The sequence below is a fragment of the Silurus aristotelis genome, assembly GCF_946808225.1.
Source record: "Silurus aristotelis genome assembly, chromosome: 23".
In the NCBI taxonomy this organism is placed as follows: domain Eukaryota; kingdom Metazoa; phylum Chordata; class Actinopteri; order Siluriformes; family Siluridae; genus Silurus; species Silurus aristotelis.
Genome location: NC_139596.1, coordinates 18,255,868 through 18,265,964, shown reverse-complemented (window position 1 = coordinate 18,265,964; position 10,097 = coordinate 18,255,868). Strand labels below are relative to the sequence as shown.

General features: G+C 33.5%; 1 long non-coding RNA gene across 1 annotated transcript; it reads left to right on the top strand.

Annotated features, from left to right (window-relative positions):
• The first annotated feature begins 9,198 nt into the window (after positions 1-9,198).
• LOC310718734 lies at positions 9,199-9,939 on the top strand. Its single transcript, XR_014531254.1, has 2 exons — positions 9,199-9,481; positions 9,535-9,939. It is a non-coding gene; the product is annotated as an uncharacterized lncRNA (long non-coding RNA).
• Positions 9,940-10,097: the final 158 nt, after the last annotated feature.

Here is a 10,097-nt window from a genome sequence, read left to right as displayed (position 1 = left end):
GTACACATGAAACGTCTCACAATCGCTAATTAAGTGTGTTTGGATGGTAATATGTCTAAGTTGTAAGTTCACAACCAGGGCTGGAAAACGGTTATCTAGTTTTAATTGCTTCTGAAATGTTAACTATAAACATGATAAAAACAATGTTGATGGTGATGATTCACTCAGACGGATTGTTTTGCTGCTCTGCAGACGTGAACACACCCAGTCGAAACATCTTTGTGGGTTTTTCTGTCCACTAGGTACAACCAAACCTCTCAAACATCATAAAATAACTGAGATTTCCACAGTGTTCTGAGAACATCGTGAAGCATCTGCTGGTTATTTATTTATTTATTTATTTATGAAGAGTCACAGTCTGCCTGGTCACCTGAGGAGAACACAATAAAAGCGACTATAAAACACTTAGTGAGGACATAATGCACCCTCAGCGTTCGGCTGAGGCAAGCGAAAATAAATAAATTAATAAATAAACAAGACAAAAGGGTCCAAAAATAGAGCGCTATAAGGTTTCTGTGTAGCAGGAAGACACAGAGGACGACGTGATGCTCATCTTTCTGAAGCAGAACCGTCGATGAAGACAATATTCTTTAGTCATTTGTTTTATTCTCAGCTAGTTCACAATTAAATATTAAAATACTTAATGTATAGTTTTGTTTAGCTGACTTGCTGAAACAAGGAATGGCATGGTTTCGGTTTAAAGATTGTTTAGGTGAGGAAATAAGATTATTATTGATCTATCAATTTATGCAAATTACATTTAGCTACAGTAGCATTACATTAGCTAAGCTAAAGAAGGAACTGTCCTGTGGAGGAGGAATGGGTAAATTTCCGTTTTAACCAGTTAACGGTTTTGCTTTTTTAAACTCCATTTGCGTGTGTGTGTGTGTGTGTGTGTGTGTGTGTGTGTGTGTGTGTGTGTGTGTAAAACTTTGTCATCTCATTACCGGAGACTGTAATCAGTGTGAGTCCTCTGAGGATCCGCAGACACTCTGATGAAGACTAATTACTCAGAAACCGGAGTTAAAACTTACAGAGAAGCATCTTTAATTTAATTGCGCCAATTAAACAAAACGATCGGTTCCTGACACCAACGTCTGAATCGCTGCCTCGCAGTGATCCTTTACCGTAAAAAAAAAACAATAGATTTTTTTTTTCCGCAAAAGAAAGAAGCTGTAATTAAAAAAACCTTGCTCCTCTACAATACAGATATGTTACACAATCAACAGAAAGCTAATTCGAGAATTTGATAATAACGTAGTGCAATGCTATTAAAGTTATGTTGGGACGATAACCATGACCGAGCAGCTGACTTTGCTGAAAGGTTAGCGTAACATCTCGTTCTCACGCAGACAGCAGAGCCTCAGGCAACGTGACATTTGATCTCTGCAACTAACAAACCCAAATAGTTGCTTTTACTTCCACTGTCTGTCTGGGATGTTGCACATGGTGCGATAACCGTCAAACACGATGATACCGTTATCGATAAAAGACAGAAGCTAGAAGTGTTTACTGTGCTTACAATTTACACCTAGGTACTGGTCCAACTGTCCACTCTCTCTGCACTGGGGTCCCGTTGATCTTTAGCGGTTGTTATGGCGCTCCTGCTTCATGCTAAAGTCCACAAGCAACTTCTTAGTCTTGTGACATTCAGGAGAAGGTTGTTCTCCTGGCACCATCTCTCCAGGTTTTTAATCTCCTGTAGCTAGGCCGCCTCATCGTTGTTGGAGATCAGGCCCACAACAACAGTGTCTTCAGCAATTTTATTTTTAGAGGACGGTAAATCTGTACTGCTATACAATACATATTGTCCATAAAAAGAGATTTACAATAGAAATCCTAGCTACCAATTAAAGTATAATTTTAGCTTTTTCCTATAATGGTTTTGTTGCATTCCCAAAGTCATCTTACTTATATATTGTCGATATAAAAGATTATAAGCTAGCAATCAATGCTAGATTCAAATAAGTTATAATGTAAGCATTACAGATCTTTTTACTAGTAGTTCACCTACATATCTGAGGTAAATGTTGACACTTCTGATGGTTTGGTCTCACAATATCCTTTATCTTGTCTAGTGAAAAAGGCTTATAAATAAAATCCTAGCTAACTACCAAAGTTACATTTCATTAAAGCATAATTTTAGCACTGCAGACATTTTCTTAGTAATTCAGCAACACTTCTGAGGGAAATAATGATGTTTATAATGGGTTCATAATTTTTCTCATTTCAACTTAATATTCTTTAAACAATTTATATAACAATTTATAGTGTCCTAAAACATTGTCTTGCTATTTTACAATTACAGTCAAATTGTGAAGTACATTTCTGATGGTTTCATCTCATTCTCAATGTCACCTGCTTATACAATAACCATATAACTTATAAGCTACTGATCATAATCAAGTTTATAGAGCATATATTTTAACACTGCAGAGATTTGGCAAATTTGAGGTAAATTTTTGATGGTTTCGCCTCATTCTCACAGCCACCTGCCTATAAATATAAATATACATATAAATATCCATATACATATAAATATACAATATTCATATAAATATACATATACATATACATATAAATATAAATATACAATATACATTACATATACATATAAATATACATATACATATAAATATACATATAAATATACAATATACATATACATTACATATACATATAAATATACATATAAATATACATATACATATACATATACATATACATATAAATATACAATATACATATACATTACATATACATATAAATATACATATAAATATACATATAAATATACATATACATACATATAAATATACATATACATATACATATAAATATACATATAAATATACATATACATATAAATATACATATAAATATACATATACATACATATAAATATACATATACATATACATATAAATATACATATAAATATACATATACATATACATATACATATAAATATACATATAAATATACAATATACATATACATTACATATACATATAAATATACATATAAATATACATATACATATACATATACATATACATATAAATATACAATATACATATACATTACATATACATATAAATATACATATAAATATACATATAAATATACATATACATACATATAAATATACATATACATATACATATAAATATACATATAAATATACATATACATATAAATATACATATAAATATACATATACATACATATAAATATACATATACATATACATATAAATATACATATAAATATACATATACATATACATATACATATAAATATACATATAAATATACAATATACATATACATTACATATACATATAAATATACATATAAATATACATATAAATATACAATATACATATACATTACATATACATATAAATATACATATAAATATACATATACATATAAATATACAATATTCATATACATTACATATACATATAAATATACATATAAATATACATATAAATATACAATATACATATACATTACATATACGTATAAATATACATATAAATATACATATACATATAAATATACAATATTCATATACATTACATATACATATAAATATACATATAAATATACATATAAATATACAATATACATATACATTACATATACATATAAATATACATATAAATATACATATAAATATACATATACATATAAATATACAATATTCATATACATATAAATATACATATAAATATCCATATACATATAAATATACAATATTCATATAAATATACATATACATATACATATAAATACACAATATACATATACATTACATATACATATAAATATAAATATACATATACATATAAATATACATATAAATATACAATATACATATACATTACATATACATATAAATATACATATAAATATACATATACATATACATATAAATATACATATAAATATACAATATACATATACATTACATATACATATAAATATACATATAAATATACATATACATACATATAAATATACATATACATATAAATATACATATACATATAAATATACATATACATATACATATAAATATACATATACATATAAATATACATATACATATACATATAAATATACATATACATATAAATATACATATACATTTGCGGCATTTAGCAGACTCCATTGTCCAGAGTGATGTACAAAAGTGCTTTTTTTAATCAACCATATAAAACACTAATTGAAATTGACTTATTGATTGATTTTCTTTTAGGTAACCAGCATATTTAAAGTACATTTTGACGTTTTTGATATATACTAGGTTATAAGATACCAGTCAAAGCTAAATTTAATTAAGGTATAATTGTAGCACCACAGACCGTTTTCCTTTTTTAACCAACATATCTGAGGTAAATATTGACATTCCTGATGGTTTCATCCCATTTCCACAGTCAATATTCTATTAATTATCCATATTAAAGACTTTACCTCTGTGTAGTAGCCTACATAAGCATTTACTTATTTTAACAACCCATCTGAAAGAAAAGTTCATATATCTGATTATTTGTTCCACACATTTTTGCAGTCACTGTGACTTTACATTATTAAAAACGTATGGACTGAGTACTAGCTCACGAGCAGTGCTTATATCTTATTATTAAGTTATGTATAATTAAAGTGTACTATTAATTCAGAACCTTGTCTAATTTATCAACATATTTGATGGATAAATTGATCATGATGATTTATTTTATCTGATTTCCAGTCACATTGCTTTTACACTATCCCATATTTAGCTATTTAATGACTAACAAAAAAAATAAATCAATGCACAATTACAGCATAATTTAGCAGTAAAATGTCTTTTCCTGGTATGTTGCTACTATTTCTATGGTAAATTATGTTCCCAATACCTATGTTTTATTTTCACAGCCCATATATAAGTCAAATTGTGAAATGCGCAAAGATTAAATAGTAAAAAGCATTTTTCTAGCCATGAATCAACACATCTGAGGGAAATAGAAACTTGTTCACAGTCAGTAACCACACCTGAGGGAAAAGTTTGATGTATTTGTCATATTTTCACTCATGTTGGGTTAAGAACTAGCTAGCAACCCATGCAAAGTGTAATTTTAGTAATACAGAGACTTTTCATTATATGTTACCAAAATATCTGAGAGAAACTTTGAGGTTTGTGATGATTTTGTCTCATTCTCACAGTCGCTCTGCCTTTACATAGCCCATGTTAAAGTCTTATTAGGTAATGCTAGCTGGTGATTGATGCTAAGCGCAATGAACATGCCATTTTAGTAGTACTTAGAGTCTTTCTCTAGTCATTACCCAACACATCTGAGGGGAAATGTAATGTTTGTTATGGTTTTATCTTATTTCTGCAGGCACTGTCCCTTTAATTATCTATATAAAAGATTTAATGAATACATTCTAGCTAGCTAAGGCTTTTTATTCGTAAATTACCAATAAATCTCAGGAACATGTTGACAGTTTTGATGGTTTTGTCTCACTCTCACAGTTACCCTACCTTTATATAGGCCATTTTAACAAAAGCATCAGTTTTAGTACCAGCAATCAATCAATGCTACGTGCAATTAAAGTGTAATTTTAGAAGTAAAAAGTCTGTTTCTTGTATGTCGCTGCCATTTCTGGGGAAAATGTTGACATTCACAATGTTCTGTCATTTTCTCACAGTCACGCTGACGGTAAATACGCATGAAAACATTGTGGTCTCATTTTGACACTTGTTTTTATGAAGGATGTCTAATTCTTGAGAGCACTGTATAATGAGTAAAAGCAAATCTCTCTGGCTATGAACTCATGCTCGCTATTTGAGACCCAATTCATTGCACATTATAGCACTTTTCTGCAGAAGCACATCTGACTGGAAGTTGTAATCGGTTTTAAATGCAGGAAAACCATCCAGAGATCCAGAATTGAGGTCTTTTCGATGACAAGCCACGGCGCCCTGGGAAACTTTTAAACTGCTTGCCTCAAACCCTTGTCTTGCATCGCTCCTATCCTATTATTAAAGACTCGCCTTCTGCGTTCCCCCTCGGGGGAATCCCTGCTACCATCTTCAGAGTCGGCTCGATTCCTCATCAGCTCAAGTTAAGTTTGTTAAATGAGCCCTTGGAGGATTTAGGCCTGAGGCTATTATTAAATTAGCACCGATGTCTTAGGGAGCAGAGCTTCCGGTAAAAGTGGCCCTGAAACCAGAATCGGTGTTTGTGAACATCTTTTAAGTCTTTAGACACCAAATACATTAAAGCTTTTCCTTTTCAAATTTTATAGCTCAACACTTCTGGGGAAGTTTTGATGACTCAATGTTCTCTAAGATTGGACCCATCACAGCCATGGGTTATTATTCCTCTTTTGTTGTTAAAGCATACATGGTCAGGGTTTAGACAAAACCTCCTAACCCCACTCACACAATGAGCCACAGCTGAGAAGGTCACATGACGTATCTAAAGACCTCAGGAAGTTTGTGTGAACTGGAGCAAGGTTATCATCGTTATAGAAAGCTAATGTTTTTAGTAAAAATCATACACTATATACTCTAATATACATTATTTGGCCACATGTGCTTCTTCACCAAACTGTCTTTGGATGCAGTAGAATGAAATTATGCATTCACTTGAACTAGGAGACCCAAAACTATTCCAGCATGATGATGATGCCCCTGTGCACAAAGCCAGCTCCATGAAGACCTGGAGTGGAAGATCTGCAAAAGTGTGCCAACCCTATTGAACACCTTTGGGATGAATGTGAATGCTGACTGCACCCCAGACCTCTTCACCTTCTCACCTACAGCAGCACCTGACTTTACTAACACACTTATGGCATAATGATTCCCCACAAAATCTAGTGGAACATCTTCCTAGAAGAGTGGAGCTTATTAGCATAGCAAATGTGGACTGATTGTGGAAAGGAACATTCAACAAGAAGCACACACCAATCTTATGGTCAGGGGGACACAAACTTTTGTACATATAATCAATTAATATATATGCAAAATGAAATGTTTGTGAACTGGAATAAATCTCATCTTCAAATGATCTAAACTATAATAACCCTGAACTCAGCATGGTCCGATCGGGATATTCAAAAAGTACAACTTGGGTGAGACTTCCGCTGCTGACCAGGAGGCGGGAAAACAAAACCAAACTCGTGGGAGAGAACAAAGTGGAGGACGCTCCTGGTGAAAGAGACTCCATTTTCGTCTCCTTCTCCAGCTGTCAGCTAGCACGCCGTCCCACGAGGGGGGTCGAGGGGTGGGACGGTGCTTGTTGCCACGGTGACAGGAGGCCACATGTCTTGAGGGGCTTCTCTCCGGTCAAAAGGGCTCATTGTTCTGGCGCTAAGCCGCCTTCACCCTCCCCTAACACCTTCCTTCCCTCCCTTTCCCTCCGTCCAAACCACTGTGGATGGGAACAAACAGTTAGTACAACCATTAGGACTCACACACATGGGAGGCGTCTGCAGATGAGCCTCAGAGGGCACACGAGGCCAGACGTCTTGGGGAAAATCCCACTCCGAACACAATTAATCTGATTTACTTAATAAAATAAAGTGTAAAAAAAAAAGAAGTCGGTTTGTTTTAGTTTCTCTAAAACACATTTTGAAACTTTTTTTTTTTTTTACACACATTGCATTTTAAAGACATCCCAGAGAACCTCGAGGATCTTTCCGTCCAATAGATGGCGCTCTTGTACAACCCTCCCTATATAAACATGTATTTATATATACAGTATACATCACAAACATTTCCCCTGAAGGCGTCTTCGTGGATCTTCCGTCCACTAGATGGCGATCTGACTCCATGTCAAAAACTGTGAATCTATGAACGATCCTGCGTCCAGGACACCTGCTTCATTCGGTCCCATGTTTCATGTCTCAGCAATGCTTTATTTTATTTACCTAAAGATATCAGGCTTTCTTATCTGCTACAATTAAAATTAAACAATTAAACAAGCGATAACGATGATGTTTGGTGTTCACATTTCCACACGAGAAAAACGCCCAGAGATTCAGGGTTGGTTCTTCAACTAAACCCTCTTTGCTTATGTTTTTTTTTTCTGAAAGATAAAATCCTTAAGTACCTTATGAGCAACAATTTAGGCGTTAAGCTAGTTTCTGAAACACATGGACTCCAGTTGAGTCACTCATGTACTTCTAATTATGTACTTCTAATTATTTTACGTACGTGTCTCAGCTTTCCTTTAGCCCTGACTCTCAAAGTGCAAACCCTGGTGACCTTCCATGTAGGTCTCAAGCGGTTACTATAGAAACGATAACGCATTACAAGGTGAGTCGGGCTCTGAACGTTTACACACCATCACCTTCAAAATAGCCTCCTCCCACTTCTGGAATGTGTCCTGGAAGTTTTCGAAGCGTGTCAAACCCCCTTCTGCGATTCGTGTCAGATCTCAGCAGCGGTGCCAAAGCGGTGACCTTTGAGTCAGATCTTTATCTTTGAGAAGAGGGTGAAGTTGGCAGGAGCCAAACATGGCGGGTGGGGTGTGTTTGGAAGTGACATCAAGTCATTTCCTGCGAGAAACTCCTGCGTGAGGAGGAGCTCGGCAACACGGGATTCTAACTTGCCGTCCACAATGAAATCACAGACATGGTAATGCATGTGGTAAGAACATCACCAGCTCCCGATGTACACAGGACCATGTCTTATGACTTATGACTTATGAGGGTTGGTGCTGCCTGTGACTGCACGTGCAGCCCTGTGCTGCCATCTGCTGGCGTGTTACAAAACTAGTCTCAACTGGTACTTTTTGATACCACCTTGTACAAACCTGTGAGTAGGAGAACCTTCTAACCAAACAGGTTCAAGAAGAGATCCATTCATTCACCACACATTCTGGATGCTGAGTGTTTGTCTCGCAGAATTGTACCATTATTTACTTATTCTTTTAAATAAATACAGCAATAAATCAGGGAAAAAGGAGTTAGGTCCTGCACCAATACCAGTTTAACCTCGTGTTCAATAAGCAGAAGACTTTTTTTGTTGTTGTTCAAGTGGAGTTTTGCGTTAAGTGGTGTGACAATTGCAGTGTGACAAATGACTGAAGGTTATAAGTGGCGGCAGCAGCGGGGGTTTGTGTGCGTAAAATGTCCTAATGAGTGACTCAACTGGAGTCCAATAAACAAAAACGAAACAAATCAAATGTTCGACGTGTTGAGAGATTTGTTAAACACACACTAACGTCTTTAAACTGGACAATTACGTTTTATTGCTAAACTTTTTGCAATTCAAATAGAACCTTTTTTTATTCCCTCGTATACAAAATATAAGCAGAAACACCGTGACACCTGACATGAAGCCTGATGTGGTTCTTCCCCAAACTACCCAGAAGTGTGGAGCTCATTATAACAGCTAATAGGGACCAAATGTTTTTAAAGATAAACTGTTTATTTTTGTGTATCTTTACTCTGCAGTGGCAATTGACAGCAGTGTATCTGTTCTTCGAGCACATAAAGGAATAAATCCAGAGTTTGTTGAGTTATTTGTAAGAAACAGAGGGATTTCAATAGATTTTGAGAACCACAAGGACAAAATCATCATATCGTTTACGCGCCTGCCACATTTTCTACATTTAAAGAGCCAGATCGCCCTCTGCTGGACAGAGCACAAAATTACACAAAGAACACACTGGGAAATAAAATACAACAATCAAATAAAACATGAACAAAAAAGAAAAAGATAAAAAGGGAAAGCTAAAATAAAAAATAAAAAAAAAGGACTTTATTAAGAAATCTTTTTTTAAAGCAACAATATTTAGAAAGTGAAGATGGAACAAAAAGGAAAATTGAAGGAATAAAATAATAGTAAAATACTTAAAAAAGAAGAATGAATATCAATGTTTTAACACATTTTTTTTTATGAACAGAGAAAAAAAATATAAAAAAAATAATAAAAGTGATAACGAGAAAAATTAAGAAATGAGTCAATGTAAGAATGAAGCAAAGAGGAAACAAAAAAGAAAAAAAAAGAAGAGAAAATGAGAAAAAGAGCAACAAACAAAAAAGTAAGGAATAGATAAAGAAAAGAAGAGCGAGTGAAGTAATGAATAAAAA